Source organism: Aethalodelphis obliquidens, unplaced genomic scaffold (genome assembly GCF_003676395.1).
Source record: "Aethalodelphis obliquidens isolate GAN/ISIS:26980383/991018 unplaced genomic scaffold, ASM367639v1 scaffold18, whole genome shotgun sequence".
In the NCBI taxonomy this organism is placed as follows: Eukaryota; Metazoa; Chordata; class Mammalia; order Artiodactyla; family Delphinidae; genus Aethalodelphis; species Aethalodelphis obliquidens.
Genome location: NW_020837962.1, coordinates 21,347,867 through 21,370,790, shown reverse-complemented (window position 1 = coordinate 21,370,790; position 22,924 = coordinate 21,347,867). Strand labels below are relative to the sequence as shown.

The 22,924-nt window shown below is 38.4% G+C and overlaps 1 protein-coding gene and 1 pseudogene across 1 annotated transcript in view; both read left to right on the top strand.

Moving 5' to 3' along the window:
• MACROD2 (mono-ADP ribosylhydrolase 2) overlaps window positions 1–22,924 on the top strand; it is a 1,989,594-nt gene that overhangs the window by 816,234 nt on the left and 1,150,436 nt on the right. The window lies entirely within an intron of this gene.
• LOC113626480 (heterogeneous nuclear ribonucleoprotein A1 pseudogene) lies at window positions 18,740–19,726 on the top strand (annotated as a pseudogene).

Sequence of the window (22,924 nt, the reverse complement as noted above, 5' to 3'; positions counted from 1 at the left end):
ATATCTGTTGGGAAGTCTGAGGTCTTCTGCCAGCATTCAGTAGGTGTTCTGTAGGAGTTCTTCCACATGTAGATGTATTTCTGATGTATTTGTGGGGAGGAAGGTGGTCTCCACGTCGTACTACTTCGCCATCTTGAAGGTGTCTCCTGTTATCAGTTTTAAAAATTCAGATTTCTTACATTTGTGGTTAGCAAATTCAGCAGACAGCCTAAATGCAGCATCACATTAATGAGTCCTGGAAGCTGCTGGCGTTAAAAGGAGTAAATTAAGGAGTCAACACTGCTTATTTGGGCACATTAGGATAAAATAGTATGAGAGCTCAGACTTAACAAAAATCGATTCAACACATGGAGTACACATCCATCATGGCTTTGTTATGATGTCAGGCAGAGCAGCAACCCAGTTTTCTTTTATGAAGAATGCTACATTAGCATCCCCACATCCTTGGATGGCTGTGACATTTGCTGTTACAGAACTACTTTGAGGCAGCCACGGGGCCCTTGGGGACTACTCCAAGTACATTAAAAAATTAAGTTGGCATCAACTGACTTATTGAACTCTTTATTGATATCCTTGGGATTTGCTTGTCAATCTGCACAGTAGGTAGTCTCCTTCCATACAGACTGCATTAAGTAGGAGGTTGCAACAGTTATGTTGATGATTCGTGCAAATTAGTTTTTTCTATCCCATCCCCACGCATAACAACAACAGTAATAAAAGCAGCTCGGAATTCCACCTTTGGCCTGGGCGTTTTCTCTGCATGGTATCTGGACTTACTTCACAGTAAGCTCTAGGTAGATATTAGCCCTTCTCTGAGATTTTAAGCATTCCCTCAGTGTCATAAACCAAAGCCCTTGCCCTTGACCTCAGTTGTAGAAAAGAAGTTTTAAATTTTCTTTTGACCTAGGTTTTGCACGTTGAGAGACTTCAGAGATTGTATTTTACAGATAATATAATTCTTTTTTTTAATTGAAGTATAGTTGATTTACAAGTTTGTGCCAATCTCTGCCGTATAGCAAAAGACTCAGTTGTACACATATAGACATTCTCTTTTTATATTATTTTCCATTATGGTTTATCACAGGATATTGAATATAGTTCCTTGTGCTATAGGTAATGTAATAATTCTTGAATTCATCTTATTTTTATATTTGCACATTTCCCTTGCCAAAATAAAAAGTTGCCAGACATACTCCTTGCTGCGGTCCCTCTCCAAAACTGTTATCTTTATTAAAGTGTTGGAGGTTAGACATTTAATTTCACAAGCCTACTTATTGATTTGCATTTGAATAAGATTTTAATACGTATTAATAGTAGTTCAAAATATGTAACTAATGTTTTTACATAATATCTAATATAGAAGACTTCATAGTCTCATAAAGTAAAAAAGGATTATATGCAAGAATCATTATGCTCTACCCATGTTATTGTCATAATCCATCTTCCTGGTATCCTTTTAGTTTAATAATTTTAATTTTTTATGAAAGTAATGTTGGTCAATTTTAAAGCTTAGGAAAAATAGGGAAGCATAATGAAGAAAATAAAGATGACGTGTAGTCTCACAACCTAAAGATAAGTCCTGTTAATGGTTGATAGCCCTTCAGAATTTTTCACCTATATTTTCCAATGTATCTGTATGTATAAAGTTTTTCTGTGTGTGTTTTATGTATACTTAGTCCATGCAACTAATTTTGTGCTATTTTGGTACATTTTAAGGGTGTGCCATAATTTATTTAGTTAATTACCTGCTGTTGGAATTTAAGTTGATTCTGAGCTATTGTGATTATAAATGTTTCTTTGACCATTCCTGAATACACAGCTTCTCTTTAAGAACGTGAAAGGTTATGAATGTTTAAATTTCAAACACATTACTCAAATACCCTCTAGAACACACCTGTGTAGGAAGTTGCCTGATTCCGACTTTACTTTTGGGACTAACTTGAATGGCATGGTCTTTCATTGCTTCCATCAAAGCCGTTTGCGTGCTTCCTGTTCACTAGGCTTTGTGCTGGGCCCAAGATACAGCAATGATGTGAAACAGACACCCCTGTCACTCTACTGGAACTTACCATGCAGTGCGTGGAGGCAAATCTGAAATAAATGATTGTACAAGTGCCTTCTGGATGGAACTTGTGTTATGAAGGAAAAGTTACAGAGAGTTTGAACCTGATCTAATGTGGGAAGTCAGGAAAGGCCTCCCTAAAGAAATGATATCTGACACTTAAAAGGTGAGGTTGTGCATGGGGTATAATATATACTGTGTTACATCATGCTGGCAACCATTAGACATTACATTCCTACTGGGGAATGCTAGGTATGCTTTGGCATATTCTAAGTCAGGTCGTTTTTTTCTATTTTATGGTTAGACAATAAAAACATAGTCTACAGAGTCTCTTTCAACTCCCTTCTCTTCCTTTTGCTCACAATTACAATGATTAACATATGATGGTCCAGAACTGTTTTTTAAAGGGAAAAGTGATGCCTATGCTCAAAAGAGTAGCACGTCACTGAGGTGGAGTTTTATCCTACAAGCACTGTATTCAGGTTACTTGGTGTCAAGTGAAGTTCCACTCCCAGTTGTCTCACAGTCGTTTTTGAGGGTCTTAAGCAAAAAGGAGAAGACCTTGGAGCACCACATTAGACTGTAAACAGTAATGCCTTTAAGTCTGACTTTTTCTCTTTGGACATATTCTACCCATCACTCTGTCCACACTCACCAAAGTCACTAGAAAGGGAACGAAAATGTGTGGAGTTCGAATACGGTTTTGACTTATATGATGCCAGAAAGTCGTCAGAAACAAACCAATACTGTTTTTTGAATGAACTGACTATCTTTGTTTCCAGAAAATAATTTTTTTTAGTCTCAGCATTAAATTTCTATAGACAAAATCTTTGATTCTTTGTGAACTATTTCAAAATTGTACTTCTGACTATATAAAACTATGCAAATATTATTTTCCTAAAAGTTCAGTTGAGTTAATCCTTAACATTGATGAATTGACACAGAATATTCCATGACATAAAATGAGTTTTACGTTAAATTGAATGAACACCCTTATATACGAGTCCCACAGAACCATAGCTGTTTGGTTGTTTTTAATCCAAAGGAAAAAATGGCCTGTAAACATTGTTGATACAAATATCACCATTTAAGATGCAGTGGGTTGCTAGTTTTCTCTTTTCTCTGTGAATTGCATGCTTGGTTGACCAGGATTCAGTGAAACCTCTCATTAGGGCACTACGGTTCATTAAGGCTTAAAGAGGCATCACTGAAACTTGAATTGGCCATGCTGTGATCACTGGGCCACTAGGAATGGTAATCGGGTAATATTTTGCTGTGTTCTTTACTTGTACAATGGTTTTAGAGCCTTTTTTTTTTTTTTAACTTTAATGCTTAAGCTTTGTGTTATATAAAACATTGGCAAGCTTCTTAAGGATGGTATCTTTCTGCTTAATTGAAATTAAAAAAAAATTAGATTCTTACATAAAGCATTTGAATACCAAATTTGAATATGATGCCAGGTTTGTTTTTCACTTATTAGAAAGAGCATGTTAGTGTAATCTTTATTTGTATTTCATTTCCTTAAACCGAGTGAAATGTCTGTGTGTTCATATAGCACTAGAAAAATCAAGGAACAATCTAGATATTGATTTATAGAATGTCCAATGTGCAGATTGAGAGAAACCACATTCAAATGTAATAATTTAGTTAACGGTGGACTGAAATAAGGGTCAAATTATTAACTGGCAGGGAATTACCATATGCATATCATAGCCAGATCCACAGGGAAAGGACTTGTTTAACCTACATCAGAAAACAACTTGTCTTCAGGCATTTGAGGATCAGTAACTGTTCCATAGAAATATTTCTTTTATCCAGTGGGCCCAAGAAGTCAACCTGCCTTTGCTTTGCTGGCTAGAGAGATGCCCTCATAAGTAATACATTTATCCTTTAAAAATATTCCTTTAGAAATAATTTGAACCAAAATTATCTGTACCTAGTCCAAGTGGCAAGGTGTTTTTCTCTATATATACTGTTAAAGCTCGGTGTTGGTTATTTTATCTGCACGTTTTGCTCTGGGTGGTGGTTGTGAGCATGCCTCCCTGGGGTGGCCTTCATCTTACAGTACCGGAAACCTCACTCTGCTCACCTGGTTTCCCCACTCTTGTGTCTCCTCAGTGGAAGGAACTGGTGACCACTCTTAGCTCACCACCTACCAAAGGCCTAACAAAAAAAATATGTGTCCAATAAATATTTGTTGGTTAAATTAACTTCTCTAGATTTCTACCATCTAGCACAGTGCCTGACACAATTACATCCTTAATAGATGTCCTGAGTGAGTGAATGAATGTATGCATGAATGGGCGAATTTACCATTTTTTTGGTAAATATTTCCTGTTTTATTGATGTGACTGATTGGAGGCAAAATCCCCGACTTATAGGGAAAAAAAAAGTTTAGAGAAAAGTTTTCAGATATTCTGTTGGAATATCAGTGTAATATAAGACTTGTTTTTTGGCAAAATCGCTTCCCAACACTCCTACTCCCCCTCACCTCCCCCCCCAAGAAAAAGTGATAAAATGCAATTAACTGAAACTTGGTATTTCTGTGTGGGAGATTTCTGTGGAGAGTGTACAAGTTAATGTATATGTCTTATCAGTGTGTCTCAATTTCATTGATAATGTATTTTGAACTTTGAAAGCTATTTTACTCTTTGAATAACAAAGTTGAGAAATACATGTTTAGCAGGAATACACTGATTTTCAAACAAATGAGCAAATCACCTACATTTTCAGTCACATTATTATTATCATTTGTAAATTTCATAGTCTACCTTAAACTTAAATAAAGGAGAAAAAGTGAAAGTTCTACCGTAATAATATTCAAAGTACGGCTTAAAGCCCACTGGTGGATGCTTCTTACACGGTAAAGGGATGGACAATTTCACAGACTTTCGTTTTTATAAAGTTCCAAGGGCTACTTACTAACAGTATTAGTAGTTACCTGCTAAGGCAATTCTTAAATTTAGTAATGTTTGCCATAAACTTAATACGATACTAAACTTTATGAAAATCATTTCAGAAGTCAGGTTGCCCTTTAAACCTCAAGTATGTTGCCAGTAACTAAACATGTGTAAACATCTAAGATAATTTTAATCCCCACAATTTTGGGAAAAGATGCTTTGTTAATGTCACACTGTCAGGCTGTTATGTGTTTGCCATAGTTTTCATTTTTTTGTTTTTCTTGCATTAAGTAGTGCATGGTACTATAGTACAAATGTAAGGTTCACACTGAATGGTTGTTTTATTCTTGGGGATGCACCCTGACTGTGCTTGGTCCCTTTGAGACCAGTGTTACAACAGAAAGATGTTGAAGTCTAACCCCAGAAAGCCTTGAAAACTAATGTGGATCTTTCCTGAAGGTCTTTCTGGAAGGCAGTAGTGAGAGTTGCATCAGACAAGAAGTTGTAGATCCAGGCTTCCTAATACTCCCTCCTATTTAAATCTCTCTCTCTCCAGAGTTCCATGCCTAAGGCCACCTGCTCTTCTTCTCTTCTCCTCTCTACTTCGCTCCTTTCCATCCCTCTATTTCTTCAGCTACCCTTCCTTTTAAAATACAATATTTTGGCCTGTCTGGTTGGCCTCTGACACTGTCCTGTTCCCTCCTCAGCCTGATCAAGTCAATGAAGACCAGGTAGTTATAAAATTAGTAAAGGCATGAAGCTCAAGCAGGTGAAGGGGGATGGAGGGGAGGAACTATGAAAGCATATAATTTAATTATTATAATTATCTTATTCCTGTCTGCATCTTGGTTAAACATGGGATTCTTGAATTAAAGCAGAATCAAAAACGTTGAGATGCTACCTTTCTTGGTTTGCATACCCCACAAAGCAGAGCCTGAGACAAGGATTTGGGTGCAAATAGTTTATTTGGTTACCATCCCAGGAAGTAGAAGTGAAGAGATAGGGAGTAAGTTAGAGAACAGGACAAAACCCAACAAAGGATATGTTCTTGACCTGGTTACCACTGAGGGCAACTGAGGCTCAATCCTGCTGGGGACCCTCTGAAGAAAAATGTAGAAGACATAGCCTCCCTCTAAACAGAAGTGTCCCTCTAAACAGCACTGTCCAATAGGACTTTCTGAAGATGGAAGTGTTCTATGTCCACATTGTCCTGTATCATAGCCCCATATAACTATTGAGCATTTGAAATATGACTAGTGTGACTGAAGAATTGGATTTTTAATTTATTTAATTTTAATTAATTTAAATATAAACAGCCACATAATGGCTGACTAGGGACTACTCCATTGGACAGCACAGTTCTAAGATGCTCTCTAACTTCTATTCCATTTGTGAAGGTATCTAGGGGGAGGGATATTAACTCCCTTATACTTCCAATCCACCCAGTGTGGGAGCTAAGACATCTGCCATGGCTTGAGAGAAATTGCTGAGGAGGAAAAGTTGAAAGAAACACTGCCTTGGTGTGAGGAGACTACCCCCAACAGCTGCAAACAAGTCACCTCACAGACAGGCTGAGGGGGTCGGCTGGAGGTACAAAATGGCTTTTATACTGCCTTACAGGGCACTGAAAAGGCAACAGTTTAGTACATTCACATCTGTTTTTATGATTCTGTATCTCAATTCACTTTGTAAAAAATTTAATTCTGGTAATAATTCTGAAGTTCTATTAATTTAATGCTTTGAAACTTTTAATATTTTCTGAATAGCTTTTTTGTTTCTTTTAAAACTTTAATCATTTTAATTTTACTTTAAGTTAGTCACCGGGACAAAAGTGTCACCTCATTATTAAGTAGTATTTTACAGTGTTTTCAGTTATTACATTTTGAAATGCAAGTAGAAAATGCTATTGCTTTACATTTTTATTTTCATAGAAGTGTATTCAAGTTAGTTTCAACAATAATAAAAACTACTTCAAGTTATTTGTCACTAATGAATGCCATAGCTTTGTAAATTGCATAAGCTAAATAAAAATACTATGATGAAAAAAATGTAGCAACTTCTAGTGATTCGAATTATAAAAAATGATGAGGCTCTATTTTCTTAAAGTTAGCTGTAAACCATTCTATTCATATTCAAATTTTTTAAAATTGAATTTTCTGAGAAAATACTACTTGTCCCTAAAGAAATCCATCAAGCTCTAAAAATGTAGGATAAATACAGCATACATGAAGGTAAATAACACATTAGGGAGCTACTCTGCAGTAAAACACAAAATTTACTCTTACTTTTTGCATTTCTATGAAATGACTGTTTAAAGGCTAGGTTAAAGGCCAAAATTTGCATTTAAATGGAGATTTTTGTTTTGTTTTGTTTTGTTTTGTTTTGTTTTTGCGGTACGCAGGCCTCTCACTGTTGTGGCCTCTCCCGTTGCGGAGCACAGGCTCCGGACACGCAGGCTCAGCGACCATGGCTCACAGGCCCAGCAGCTCCGTGGCATGTGAGATCTTCCCGGACCGGGGCACGAACCCGTGTCCCCTGCATCGGCAGGTGCACTCTCAACCAATGCACCACCAGGGAAGCCCTAAATAGAGATATTTGAAGAAGAAATGCTGACTTGTGACCTTTACCCTTGCCACTGGTGTTTTTTTTTTGTTTTGTTTTGTTTTAGGTGGAAGAATCAAATTTCAGAGAGAATACTAGAAGAGGAAATATATTGATAGGAAATATTTAGCATGACCAGCTTCTAGAGTAGTGTGAGTAATGTTTTCATACCCTTAGAGGGAGGGCAGATTGTGCTTTGTCGTGAAGCAATTCAATCACGTAAAATGATGTTTGACAACAGTAGTGGGTAAATGATTCCGATTGGTACATATCAGGGGTCCCCATCACTGTAGATTCAGTGTAAGGGAAGAATTAAAATCATGAGGGACCAGTTAAGTGTATGTTGGAGATATAGGTTATTAAGTTTCTTCATTCTATGTATTTATCGTATATATTTAAACATTTTAAGATACTTCAAAATATTTTAGGACATTTTTATAGTGGCAGAATCTTTAGTACTACAATGTCTGCTCATTAACAACCAGAATCATTGGTTGAAATAACTTTATTCTACTGTCTTCTGGATTGTATTAGTCATTGTTAAAGCTCAGTGGATTTAGGGTAATAGACATTCGGGAGGCACAAATTTTAAATGTGCTTTAATGATTCTGCTCCGTGCATTGACTAGTTGTGTGTCTGTGAGAATACATGCTTATTTGAGTGAGTGAATGATTAACAAAGAGAGATGGATTTGTTAAAGCTGACTCTCCCCTTACTGTGGTAAAATAGAACTAAATAGATGATTTGTTGAATTCAGTTTTGCTGTTGTATGTGCGTAAACTCCTTTATAACAACAATTTTATCTAAACTCTATCAATTCCTTGGTACTGTTGGATCTCCCACCATCTTTTTTTATTTATTACTTGGGCTTTGGACACATGAGGGAAAAGAGAGCCTTAGAACTCCAGATCATTCTGTGTGGAAAGGTTCAGGAATCAGGGTATAAGATAAGGTGGGCACAGGAAGGCATGCATTTGAAACAGGAGTTCTGCTCATAAATGAAAGAACACGTGAAAGATGAGTTAACAACCAATCCAAGGTGAATCCAGGATTCTGTATTGGGCAGATAGACAGTAAGATCTAAGCCAACTGAAGTATCCTGTTTAGATACTGGACCAGAGTAATTTACTGCCATTGCTCTAGGAGGGGGCATTGTGCCATCCTCTTAGAAACTGGAACTGAAGAAGCCACTGGCCATTTCAATTCTATTTTAATCTTTTTTTACCTATTTCTTAGTACATGCCAGACACTGTGCTAGGCCCCATCACACATAAGATCTTGGCATTACTTGGAGCTAAGTACTATATGCTTTTGGGTAGCCTTTCCCTTGCATTGCTTCTTCAGGAAAACGTTAATATGTCAAATAACAACCTACAATGAAGGATTTTACCATGGGCTTTTCTATTTCTATTTCTGCTATACACACTTAGATCCTCAAATGAATATATTAATAGCAGAATTCCCCCAAAGGTGGATTGCTCATGGTTATTAGACCAAAAAACAAAAACAAACAAAGAAAAAAGCTCCCCAAATCCATAAACACACAAAAGACTGAAGGTTTCCAACTCCAAAATATTTAGGAAATGGTAGGTTAAACAGAGTTAGGTTATTTAAATGTTACTGCAGTGCATATCAGAGTCTTTTCAGTTTGATAATATGAAGTGTATGCTGAGTTTCCCAAAATTATGGCCTGGGAATAGTTTACATTGAAGCATATTGAGAGATTACTGTCCTGTAGCACAAATTGCTTAAAATCCCAATGTCCCAGTTTCCTCCATTTCTATCCTCAGGAAATATCCTCCATTGCTATCCTCAGGATAACTCAGGGAGGGATGCTGGATATGGTCCAGCTGGTTGTACTTCCAAAAAGGTAAAGACAAAAAGGGATCTACACAGAGGCCCCAAAGGAGATCAAGGCTAATAGAGAGTTCTCCCCTTATTACTCTATGTACTGTTCATTACTCTTCAGTACTCAAATGAATGAGTACTATCTATGAAGCCAGTATTCTTTTTTTGTTTTTTTTGCGGTTCGCGGGCCTCTCACCGTTGTGGCCTCTCCTGTTGTGGACCACAGGCTCCGGACGCGCAGGCTCAGCGGCCATGGCTCACGGGCCCAGCCGCTCCGCGGCACGTGGGATATTCCCGGACCGGGGCACGAACCCATGTCCCCTGCATCGGCAGGCGGACTCTCAACCACTGCACCACCAGGGAAGCCCCGAAGCCAGTATTCTTTAATCTTAAAATGGCAGCGAGTCTGAAGGGTTATAATTGAAATGTATAAAATTATAAATGCCATCCACAGGTTGCCCATACTATTTAATCAAATTCTAGAAGACAGAACTGACTACATGAACCCTCTCCTACTTGCATCCTAAGGATTAATTTATGGGTAAGAGGTCTGTAAAGGTTGTTAATAGGAAATCAAACTTTTAGAGCTATCTCCTAACTTTTGGTGATGATGGACCATGAAACAGAATGCCAAGTTGAATGAATCAGTTTGGCAGAAATATACATAGGGACTGAGAATTTTCTTCCTTCAAAATCATGTCTGTACACAGGATGATGGATAACAAATATTAGATAGTCCAGAAATACTTGATGAAAGAATGAATGAAAATAGATTGTAAAAAATAAGCAGGTGTGCTTCAGAGAGTTCATAAAAGTTTTTCAAAATGATAAGAGGAAGTAGAAATCGTGATTAATTAGAAAGGTGTGATGGATTGGTCTGTAAATTAAAGGTAGATTAATTTTTCCTTTTTATTCATTATTGATTCCTGAAGACTAAAGTGGAAAGTGTTTATTATATATGCATAATATCTAGAAAATAAAATTAGATTTTCAAAATGAACTTTGTCTTCCCAGGGACCACAGAACAGGCCATGGGTGAATTTCTTCATCAAGACAGAGGCTTACCATTAGGACATTTTTGATTGTCTAACAGACAGGAAATTGTTATATAATTAACAAATACACTTGCCACAGCAATGGAAAAATTCAGATGTGCTTAGGAGCCCCCAGTGAGGATAATGATAGCTGAGTATATCCTTCCTTGAAAACAAAGGCAGCTCAAGTTTTTTGTATTCTTGTTATTTAACAAATTGCAGTGTGAATGGATATGTAACAAAGCCTTGGAAATGTGTTTCCTATCAGTAATTGCATTTCTTTGTAAATTACTGGCCTTAACTACATTGAAAACCCCTGCCTTTATAATTCCCAAGATCAAGTGTCTGATATAATATTACAAAAGGGTACCTGAATAAGAGGAACCACTTCTTAATGGAATTGACCAGTCAACTCAATAAAACAATCATTTGGATCAGTTTTTTCCACTAATTAGCATTTTTTGATATGACAGTTTCTCTTGCTCTACATAGGACACACCATATCGATGCATTTCCCTACATCATGCTCAACCAGGGAATTTAATTTGATTAGTGTTTTGCATATACTAAAGTATTAGTTCCATCTAGACACATTCAGGCTCCATGGGAAGTTGTCAGAGTGTTGTTCTTGTTGTTTCCATGAAACATTCTATCCAAAATGATCACAAAGAAAGAACTAACCCCAGAAGGAAAAATAAAGACTATAGAGCACAGCCAAAACAAACAAGCAAGCAAATGAAAAGGACACATTGAAAAAGCGCTAAGTTAATACCGTGGGACAAAAATAATTAATAAAGGTAAAATTAGGAAAATGGCTCAAAACTTTTTTTTTCCTACTTGGTGGGATTTCACTGTAAAGCAAATATCTTGTTTGAGTTATTTGCTCATATTTGTGTAAATATTTGTGTGTGTGTGTGTGTGTGTGTGTGTGTGTGTAATCTCTTGCCCATCTCTTTTGTCAGGAACCATTAAATGCCGTGCCCAGAGAGATGTTGTAAATCAGCTACTATAAAATTAGGGTATGCTAGAAACTCATAATTAAATGTATAAAATTATTTTACAAGACCAGACAACAGTTCTACATTTTATGTTATATTAAAAACTGAGGAAACATCATTTGTGAAATCTAATAAGGCAGAACATTATTATGTTCATATTGAAAGCCTGATTTATCTGAATGGATTAAGGGTGCCTTGTGGAATATCTTGTATTAGTTGACTAATTCTTGTCCTCATTAATGTTCTGAGGCAACTGTAACACCTACAAGTAAATATCTATTCAACATAATTTCAGAAACATTGTTTAATCATCACAGACAGAATATTGTTTGCTGTGTTACTGCAGATTAAATAGCATAAATTTACTTTTATATCCCTGAAAAAAAGAATTTGAAAAGCAAATTAGTGAGTGGCAGAGCTGTCACCCTTGATAAAGATGTTTCACATCTTTGGAGAGCTTAAACATGATACACTGAAGGGTGTTCACTGTGAGCACTAAGTGGTTTGTAAGATAAAAGAGAGGAACCAGAAGTGAGAAGGTTTCTATTACAAACCTAGTCATATCATGTAAAGGTATGGCATGGATTATATCCCACTGCTGCCCTTTCCCCTCCCCCTCATCTGCCAGAACTTCAACTGTCCTCTATGACATACAACTGAGCAGGAGACGTAGAATCACATTTTTCACAGGGATTTGAAATGTCTCTGTGGTCATGGTCTAGCAGTAATAGAAACCATATGCTGTGGGTCAGGAGGTAAGCTATCTTGAAACTGAAGAACCCATCCCTTGGCCTGATGACCTTGGGAAAAGTTAGTCATTTCAATGCATTTTTCCTGAAGTGATGTGGGGATTGTTTGGGCTACTTTTTCCTCTATGTCACCCTAAGTTGTGAGGGGGGTAACCACCTATTATCCATAAAGAGGATAGTGTCAGTGATAAGCAAATTGTTAATGGCAGTAGCAATAAAATTCTCTTCCAGGGTACCTGTTAAATGATTTGTTGTAGATTGATTTGCATTTCCCGTTGTGATTTTAAACTCCTTTTGGCTTCCTAATACTTTAAAACAGGAGTCTGATGGAATGAGAGATAGCACGTAAGAATTTGATTTAAGCTGAGTACTTTGTAGACATTCGAAAACCAGCTTGCGTCTTAAATTACATTGCCTCTGGAATGCCAGCATGTAAGACAAAGCAATATGATCTTGTAATGGCTGTCGGCCCATCTCCAGTTGACACACACATGTGAATTACATGGACTGGGTCACTTGAGGTTTCCCACTTCCCATAAAATAATGTTTATCATGGCCTGATGGGACTCAGAATTGGTCCCTAAGTAAGTTTTGCTCTAGTCTCTTGAAGTGATCTGTGAGCATGTCCCCCGAATTGACAGTGACTTGGAGGCCTTGGCTGTTTAAAATGCTGCTGGTGGGCAGTCATCAGAGGGCCGGTAGTTTGGTACAACTGTGTGGTTGTTTCCTGTAAAATTCAATGGCCAGAGTGTGTGTGCCCACCTCTCTCCATTTGTACCATCGACACATAAATCCAGGCCTTTATCATTTCATACCATGACTGTCAATGTGGCCTTATCTCTGGCTTCTGGTCTACCAGTCTTAGCTCCCCTTTTACCATCCCAACTCTGATCTCCTTGCTAAATTCTCCTAAAACAACGATCTGATCATCTCATATCATGTTCTAAACTTTCCTTGTTTTTTTACTGCCTACAGAATATAAAAATCGAAGCTCGTTGCCTTATGGTTAGGAGAGAAAGCAATTGCCTAACTTATTGGCCTCTAAAGGAAATATTAGAACTTCTCTTTAAATTTATTTTTCTCATCCTTCTAAATTTGTATGTCTGTGTATATTTCATAACATATATAATTTACCAATGTATTAGTACATAGATATAATTGATGAATAAATATACATATATTAGGGTATGCTCAAAATACATTTTACTAAAAGAATACACGCACACACACACACATTGTAGATCATTGATGTAACTTCTTTCTTTCCTTTCTCCTTTTCCACAGTTTGGGCAAGGCAGGTGTATTAAATCTGTCCTGTTGGTAGACCCAGAACTAATCTAGACACACTCTTTAAGTCTGCTACAGGTGTTTAGATTTGCTTAGCATATCCTTGAGACAAAGGCAGTTGGTAAATATGGTCTAGCCATGTTTCACCTCTTTTCTTTCTGACTCTTTTTGTTCTCTTCGGAATATTTCAAAGGAGCTACCAATCAGGTTCTTCTGTTTAGCCTGGGCTGGCTCTTGTTTTCTCATTCTCGTTAACTCCTTTACTGGACTCTTTATGCGTAGTCTGGTCTGTACATATTCTCTCCCATTCTCCCTGGTAGTTGTCTTTCTGTCGGTCGTAACCTATAGCACTATGTTTCGATGCTTTCAGCCGCACGCAGTCTTCAAACCCCAGGCACTCCATGATTATGTAGGGCTACAGGTACTACCAAGGCCACCACTGCCACATCACGAAGCTATCCCACCCCCGGGCATTCACTTTACCTCTTATACTTCCTCCACTGCATGGAGACCACAGTGCTAATTCTGAGACCATCCTAGCTTTCTTCTTCATGGTTCACTCACTTTGATTATGAGTTGTTCTGGCACTGGGAGCTAAAAATGGCACTCCTGCCATGGTCTGAGGCTCTCGATATTCCATACTCTCTTCGTGGTAGTATAATGTATTTTTCTCCAAAATCTCAGTTGTATGGGAGGCAAAGGTCTGGCTCAGAAAGGTTGATTGAAGGACAGCTCCTCAGGACACTAACTGCCCTGACTAGATCCTGTTTCCTTTTTTTTTTTTTTTTCCACTTTAGTCTAAATGTGTATACGTCCAGACAAAAGGGATACACCTTTTTCTCAAGAAGAGAAGTATTAACAGACATTCCCAGGCAAACCTGTCCTTATGATTACTGTGTTTAAAGTCAGCCCAAGACAACTAACTGTCAAAAGGACAGTTGGATATCTTCTTCTGGAATATCAACAGAAGAAGAAGGGACTTCCGAAGCTCCCAGTGCACTCCCCATGAATGATGTCTGCATTCAAGTTCTGCGTGTTCTGGCTATGTCTGTCTCCTTAAACTTACCTTCTATCTTCTCTCTCTAGTATTTCGGTCATTTTGAACTATTCTCCATTCCTAGACAGCGCCTACCTCGCTGCCTTTGTCCCTGGCCTAAAAAGCCTCCCCAGCCACCACCTACCTGTTGAAATCCTATCCATTCTTGCATACCTAGCTCACATAATAGTAATGACCATCAAACTGCCTCTGTTAACCATCTTCACCAAAAGTAAACTCTTTCTCATCAGATGCCCTGTGGCATTTATTTTGTGGCATTCTTAAGATAGCCTTATCGCATCCTGACTTGATGATTATTCTTGTATAGTTTAAAAAAAAATATTTCTATAATACCTATCCTGCTAGTTCATAAGTTCTTTTAGGACAGTTTCTATGTCATATTCATCTTTGTATATTCCTGACTGCCTAGTTATAATGTTATTAATATATAGGAGGTACATTTGTATTTCTAGAGGGGATTATATGACTGAATGAAATGTTTCTTCTGATGGAATTTTTTAACTTAACACTGCTGAGAATTTTCCTGTCAGCAAAGAGACAGTAGTGTATCATTCTGACATTCCTTTGAGGCACATGTTTATTCAGTGTCCACCCTCTTACAAGAAGATATTTAATAAAAAAAGAAAATCGGTAGCTTGATTATATGCTTAGCCAAGAAATTTATTTTGCAGTTCTAAGGAAAATCTCGAGCAAACCCAATTACTCTCCCAGCAATGCACTTCAAAGGAGAGACGAATGCATTTCTTGTACAGAATTCTTGGATATGTTTGATCATTAGTCAGGGCAAGTAGTTTGACTTGAGGCTATTTACTCAGCAGGAATAAAAATTACAGCATTGCTTCAACCAAGAGGAGTGTCCCATCCCTTCCCCAAGCAGAATTTAATTTGATCTGTCAGAGAAGTAATAGAGGTTTGCTATAGAAATGAGTCATGATCAGTAAGATCTGGTTGACTTTTGGGCTATTAAATGCTCCTTCCCCTCAAATGGCCTTTTTCAGGAATGATAATAACATAGACACTTGTCACCCAGTAACTGACTGAGGACCTGAGAATTTCACAGCAATCGTTATTACTGAAACAGTTTTTGTTTTTCTCAGTCTAAGCCTTGCTCTTACACTTGTTTTTTTTTTTTCTCTTCATACATGTAAGTGGTCTATGGCTGATATTTATTTCAACTAGGAAGTGCCGCAAAATATTTTTGATGTAGTCAAAATATAATGTAATATCGTTAGACTTCTAATTACAAATATACAAAAGTTTTGTGGATAAAATCAACTTATGGAAAAAATGGCTTTAAATGTTAACTTTTTAAAAATACTAAGTACCTATTGTCTTAGTGTATATACTTTACACTTTCTGGGGAAAAAAATTGCACATCACCTTTCAACATGTAATTTTTCAGCGTTTAAATTTTTAATTAAATTTAATTTCAGTTTATAAGGTGTTTATTACCATTTGGCACATTCTTCAGCTAAAATAATTAACAACGATAATTAAAACTTTCCATGCTTGATTTTCTTATCTCAGTTTTTTAGGAAAATAATGCTTTAAATTTATAGAAAATAAAGAAACTGGTATATAATCCCAGGTGCATTAGACAATATCTATTTATAATTTTTCACCATGCACAATGCTGAAAGCAAAATTATTTTTTAATTTTTAGACAAAAGAAATATACAAAGAAAGCACTGGTGAATCATTTGTTATTGGTTACTTTTTAAAAAAGAGTAAAACTACTTCTGTAACATTAATTTTAAAAACTTAATTGCCATGTTCTAATGGGAGTGTAATGAGTTTTCCTCACAGTGAACTCTAATGAGTTTATGAACGTGCTGCCATATTTATGGTAGAGGCTATGCAAATTTGATTCATGTTTATTTATGCATGCATTACATTTGGGAATATATTTAGGGACCATAAGGTTGCTGGAGAATTTGTTACAGGAAAGAAAACGTATGAATAGGACTTCTTATCCCAGGAGTGGAATTAGGTAAAATTAACAGAGAATTGAAGTTATCTTTGATCATGATTTTTTATTACATTTTTATTCACTTTGAGGAAGTGTTGCCTGCTTTTTTTGATGTTCAGCAGAGCAGTACAATGCAATATACAGAAGCATAATGTTGAATTTTCATAATAATGCTTGTGATGCAAATGAGGCACACTTCAAAAAGCAGGTTGATTAGCATTTCTTGGTAAGATGACAGTCCCCTCTTTTTTAAAATTTCTGTTCATTAGTTTTATCGGTAGATTACATATCCAGATTTAAAATTTGAAGTGCATACTTTTTGTTTATAATTATAATGTGAATTTAAATAGTTTTAGATTGTGCGTTTAAAACAATTCTTCTGCCACTGAATTACACTCTGAATTAATGAGCTGTTTGCCACCTCAGAGCCCTTTGCTTTGAAATTCAGTCCGGTTTAAAGTGAACTCCAACCATTTCAGGCCTGCATCTCACAAAAGGTGGGGGGATTAATGAGTTCCAGGGGCTCCGTGGCTCTCTTAGGGACATATATCACTAAATTCTACCCTCAGGAAACATTATTCTTTTTTTTTTTTTTTTTTTTTTTTTGCGGTACGCGGGCCTCTCACTGTTGTGGCCTCTCCCGCTGCGGAGCACAGGCTCTGGACGCACAGGCTCAGCGGCCGTGGCTCACAGGCCCAGCTGCCCTGCGGCATGTGGGATCTTCCCAGACCGGGGCACGAACCCGTGTCCCCTGTATTGGCAGGCGGACTCTCAACCACTGCGCCACCAGGGAAGCCCGGAAACGTTATTCTTATGCAGGAAGATGGGAGTTGAATGTGGAGAAACGGTATTTAAACAAATGATTTGACAATTGCTGATGAGGAGTGGTCTTATACCCCACTAGGCATATATGAGACAAGGGCTTTTGCCTTTTCTAACTGAAGCAAAATTAAAATTGATGTGTATTCTAATAAGGCTACTACTGATGTAAAAACAATCCTTCTTTAAGGTTTATTACCTAACTTTGTTTTCATTTTCACTTAATGGACTTTCTAGGGCTTGGACAAAGAACTTACACACGCTTCCACCCATATATTCTAGCCGATTTATAAAACCTTCTCCCTAGCTACTGTATAGGAATGACTAACATTTTTCTCCTCTTAGAACTTCTCAAGGCATCTTCATAGTCTATATAATGGAGAGAGTAAAAATGCGAGAAAAAGTTGTCCGTTTATCTTCAGAGTAGAATTTCTTGGTCAGCTGACAATCCCCTCTTTTGAAATTCATGCTTAGTAATTCTATGAGTAGATTACATAGCAAGAGTTTCAGACTGAGGCAATCAAATTCTTTACCTCTGGGGAGAATTATCTACCTAAAGTTGTCCCACTTAATCTGGACAGCCTGGGCTAGGGATGGCAAATTCATGGTGATCCTGTAAATATTTCTTCTTCTCAGGCAGACATCACTCATCAATCACAGCCTTTTTCTTCATGGAACCAACACTCTTCACTAAGACACAGCCTCAGAATTCTTCTCAACACTATGATCCAGGCAGCCTCTATCTGTTGACCAGAGTTGACAGGTGAAATAAACATATTTGCCACTCTGGCCTGGTCAGCCCTCTTTGCCATAGTTAGGTGCTGTGACCACTTGGACAAACCTACAAAATCCTAGCCTGTCTTCAGCTTCCAATTACACAGATGTTAAGGTGGGATGATATTGCCATCTTTGAGTTGATGAAATACAGTATTCTCTTTATTCGTCCTGATGCCCTTTTTACTTGGATTCAACCTTTTTCTACCTTTTCCTTCCTGGCTGATCATCCTTGTCATCTACATTTCATTCCTCCAACTTTATTCAGGTCTTACTCCTGACCTCACCATTGTTTTACCAATAGAGTGTGAAAATACTTTCTAATGGATAAATTGTCATCTTCGATTAAAGATGTGTTGATGTTGCAACTCTAACTTTGGCATGCCACAGGTGTTATGGAGCAAATTGTGCACCCACCAGGCATTATTTGATGTCCTTGCTCAAACCCTCCCTTGACAGGTAGTAACACTCATATCTAAAAGCAAGGGAACTTTCTGCTCGTGGACGCCGCCGAGTAAGCATCTTTGACTCCCCCCCCCCCCGCCAACTGCCGTCATGTCTTAAGTCAGAGTCACCCAAAGAGCCCGAACAGCTGCGGAAGCTCTTCATAGGAGGTTTGAGCCATTTTGAGCAGTGGGGAACGCTCACAGATTGTATGGTGATGAGGGATCCAAACACCAATCGCTCCAGAGGCTTTGGGGTTGTCACGTATGCCACTGTGGAGGAGGTGGATGCGGCCATGCAGGCAAGGCCACACAAGGTGGGTGGAAGAGTTGTGGAACCAAAGAGGGCCGTCTCAAGAGAAGATTCTCAAAGACCTGGTGCCCACTTAACTGTGAAAAAGATTTTTGTTGGTGGCATTAAAGAAGACACTGAAGAACATCACCTAAGAGATTATTTTGAACAGTATGGGAAAATTGAAGTGATTGAAATCATGACTGATCGAGGCAGTGGCAAAAAGAGAGGCTTTGCTTTCGTAACCTTTGATGACCATGACTCTGTAGACAAGATTGTCATTCAGAAATACCACACTGTGAATGGCCACAACTGTGAAGTAAGGAAAGCCCTATCTAAGCAAGAGATGGATAGTGCCTCACCCAGCCAAGGAGGTCGAAGTGGTTCTGGAAACTTTGGTGGTGGTCGTGGAGGTGGTTTTGGTGGGAATGACAACTTTGGTCATGGAGGAAACTTCAGTGGTTGAGGTGGCTTTGGTGGCAGCTGCAGTGGTGGTGGTTATGGTGGTAGTGGGGTTGGCTATAATGGATTTGGTAATGATGGTGGTTATGGAGGAGGCGACCCTGGTTACTCTGGAGGAAGCAGAGGCTATGGAAGTGGTGGACAGGGTTATGGAAACCAGGGCAGTGGCTACGGCGGGAGTGACAGCTATAACAACGGAGGAGGCAAAGGCGGCTTTGGCGGTGGTAGTGGAAGCAATTTTGCAGGTGGTGGAAGCTACAATGATTTTGGCAGTTACAACAGTCAATCTTCAAATTTTGGACCCATGAAAGGAGGAAACTTTGGAGGCAGAAGTTCTGGCCCCTATGGTGGTGGAGGCCAATACTTTGCCACACCCTGAAACCAAGGTGGCTATGGTGGTTCCAGCAGCAGCAGTAGCTATGGAAGTGGCAGAGGTTTTGATTACTGCCAGGAAACAAAGCTTAGCAGGAGAGGAGAGCCAGAGAAGTGACAGGGAAGCTACAGGTTACAACGGATTTGTGAACTCAGCCAAGCACAGCGCTGGCAGGGCCTAGATGCTACAAAGAAGACATGTTTTAGACAATACTCCTGTGTATGGGCAAAAAAAACTCGAGGACTGTATTAGTGACTAATTGTATAACAGGTTATTTTAGTTTCTGTTCTGTGGGAAGTGTAAAGCATTCCAACAAAGGGTTGTAATGTAGATTTTTTTTTTTTCGTTTGCACCCGTGCTGTTGATTGCTAAACGTAATAGCCTGATCACGACGCTGAATAAATGTGTCTTTTTAAAAATAAATAAATAAATAAATAAATAATAAAAAGGGAAGATGACAGCAGCCAGAAGTCCCGTTGCCCATAAAAACAGGCTCCTGACCCCTCTGCTGGCATTTGTGTCTCATCACAGCAAATCGGGATGCAAGAAAATCAAAGAAAAGGAATATTTTCTGAATCCTGGAGAGATCTATTACTTCAAGACCCCAACCCAAGTTCTGCTAAAGATTATGTATGCTTCTATGTTAGATTCTCAAAATTTAGGTTTTTTACAGATCACAGCGACTAAATGAAATATCACTAATATGGTAAAAAGCACATGGGAAAGAGAGCCATAGTTTAAAAATACAGAGAATTTCTAGACATCTAAGATATTACAATTCTGTTTGCAATTTGTTACCTGAGAAAACAAAAGAGCCCAAAGATGGGAAGGTGAACGTCTCATGCCTGCAGTACGTGGATGATTTGAAGCTCTATGACAGTTCTAAAACCCAGCCTAATATAGTATGAAACATTCTGAAGAATGCTATTGAAGATATGCAAATAGAGTTTGGAATGGAAAAATGCAAATCATTTGGACTGGCACAGGGCCAATTTATCTATTCACTCTCAGCGAATATCAGAACTTCACAGGTTTAACTCATGGGGAAATATACACATGTAGACTTCCTTCAGGTGAGGAAAGATTCAGCATGCAGCCAGCGTTAAATATTTGAGTTTTGTTTGCCACTGTCGTATCAGGTGTGTGTTAACTGGAGTGTTTAATTCACATCCTAATGTCATTTTAGGAGCTATTTAGTTCTCTTCTTGATGGAGACATGAGGTAATCCAGGGCACCACAAGCTGATGGGCAGGTTTTAGAATATCCTGGTTTAGATGCAGCTGGAACCTCTAAATAATTCCAAATACTGAAGAGATTACTATACACAGCACAGTATGTTTTAGTTGGAATTAGGTCTATATACATATACATAAACTCATGATATTGGAAAATGAGGTCTCATATTTACAGAAAGCTTTCCGTCTAGGAAAAGAAGTGGTGGTGTCTTTGGGAGCAACACAAAGAACTAAGTTGTCATTGAGACAAAGAATTAAAAAGGACAGCTCATTTTATTTATGATTTTTTTTAAGCCTATGCAGGTGACTTTTTTAGTTTTGGGACTTGGACGTTTTGATTTCATTCTCCCTGGAGAGCCACTTAAACTGGAGGCTGGACACCAGATTACAAATTTACCTTCCCCTTGAATTTGTAGCCCCTAGGGAGATGGAATTAGTTTAGTTGCTAATGAACTTTGGTCCCCAGCACAGAATAATTACAGTGGAATATAATGACAGTTAGAAGAGCATCGGGGATTTTACCAAATTCTATTTACTCTTCCCTCATCCCATTTACAGGTCAGCTTATTAAAGTTGTGACTTCTTGGTAGATGGTTTCCATGGAGGGACACAATTTCATCTTTGGATAAACTATTCTAGGGTTAATTTGAGTCAACAAACATTGATTTGTGTTTCATATGTGAAATATGATGCTGTCATAGGAGTTCTAGGGGTCCTAAGATGAATGTGAAAATCTGCTTGGCCTTCACTAAGATGGCTTGAGGGTCATGTATGCAAAGATGTGCACAATTAAAAGGTAAAATGTAGTAAATGTTATCATGGAGGCATCAAGTAGTCAGCTTTGGAGACAAAGAGATATGTAGGGATGAAAAAGACATCGATAGACATTTTGATTTGGGAGCTCACTGTGACTGTAGGGAAAACAGCTTCATTAGAGTTGTGGTGAGGCAAAAATTGCAATGGGAGGGGGAAAAATGCAGTGGGCACAGGAAGGAGTAAAAGGTAAAAACAGAGACGTAAAAGTGCAACACTCTTTCAGGTAGTTTGGTAGAAGATGGGAAGGGGGACCTATAGCTTTGTCACCTTTGTGCATTTGCAAGCCCGTGTGGCATCCTCCTCTGGGAGAGCCTATGGCAACATTAGATACGGGAGCATGCCCTGGAGATGGCTCTGTAGCAGACCTCCCACTCCCTAGTTGCCAGCCAGAGATCACATTTCAGTACTGTGTCACAGGACCCCTGCACCCCCATGTGTCCACCTGATCTGGGGTACAAGACTAGGGAAAGCGATGAGAAATACTTGTCCACCTGGAGGCAAAGTTTGTGAAGAGATTTTCTTTCACTGCTTAGTATTAATAATGCCCTAGGTTGGGAAGCCACCCCTGTCCTCACATGGGCCAAGTTTAATTCTATTCTGTTCTATTCAACAAACTTATCCCTAGGTATTCTGTGTGAGGCCCTGCTTTAGCTCAAGGTCTACAGCACGGATAAAAGAGGTTCCTGCCCTCAAGAAACTCAATCTCTCTGGGGAAGCAAGAAATAAAAGTAGCATTTCATTATAGTCTGATGAATATAGGTACAGTGGAGGAATGAATGACAGGTTGTGAGGGTCCAGATGACAGGCACTTAGTCCAACCTGGGGCATCTCAGATGCTTCTAGAGCCGAGTCTTGAAAGATGGGTAAGAATTATCCAGGAAGCTGAGAAAAAAAAAACCTAAAGAAATACTCAGGAGTATGAACCAAAGTGTGTGGTTAGTTAATCACATGAGGGTATGGCTAACGTGGGAGTGCTGCGAGCTGTGAGATGTGCCTAGAGAGGGAGGTGGGGCCTGGCCCTGGAAGGACTAACATGTCACATCCAGATTCCTGGGTCTTATTGTATAGATAATGGTGGGGTATGGTTACTATAGTGATTTAAGCAGAAAGCGGCTTGAATGTTTTAGTCTTTTACAGAGATTATTCTGACTGAAGTAAGTGTGTGTGTGTGTGTGTGTGTGTGTGTGTGTGTGTGTGTGTGTGTG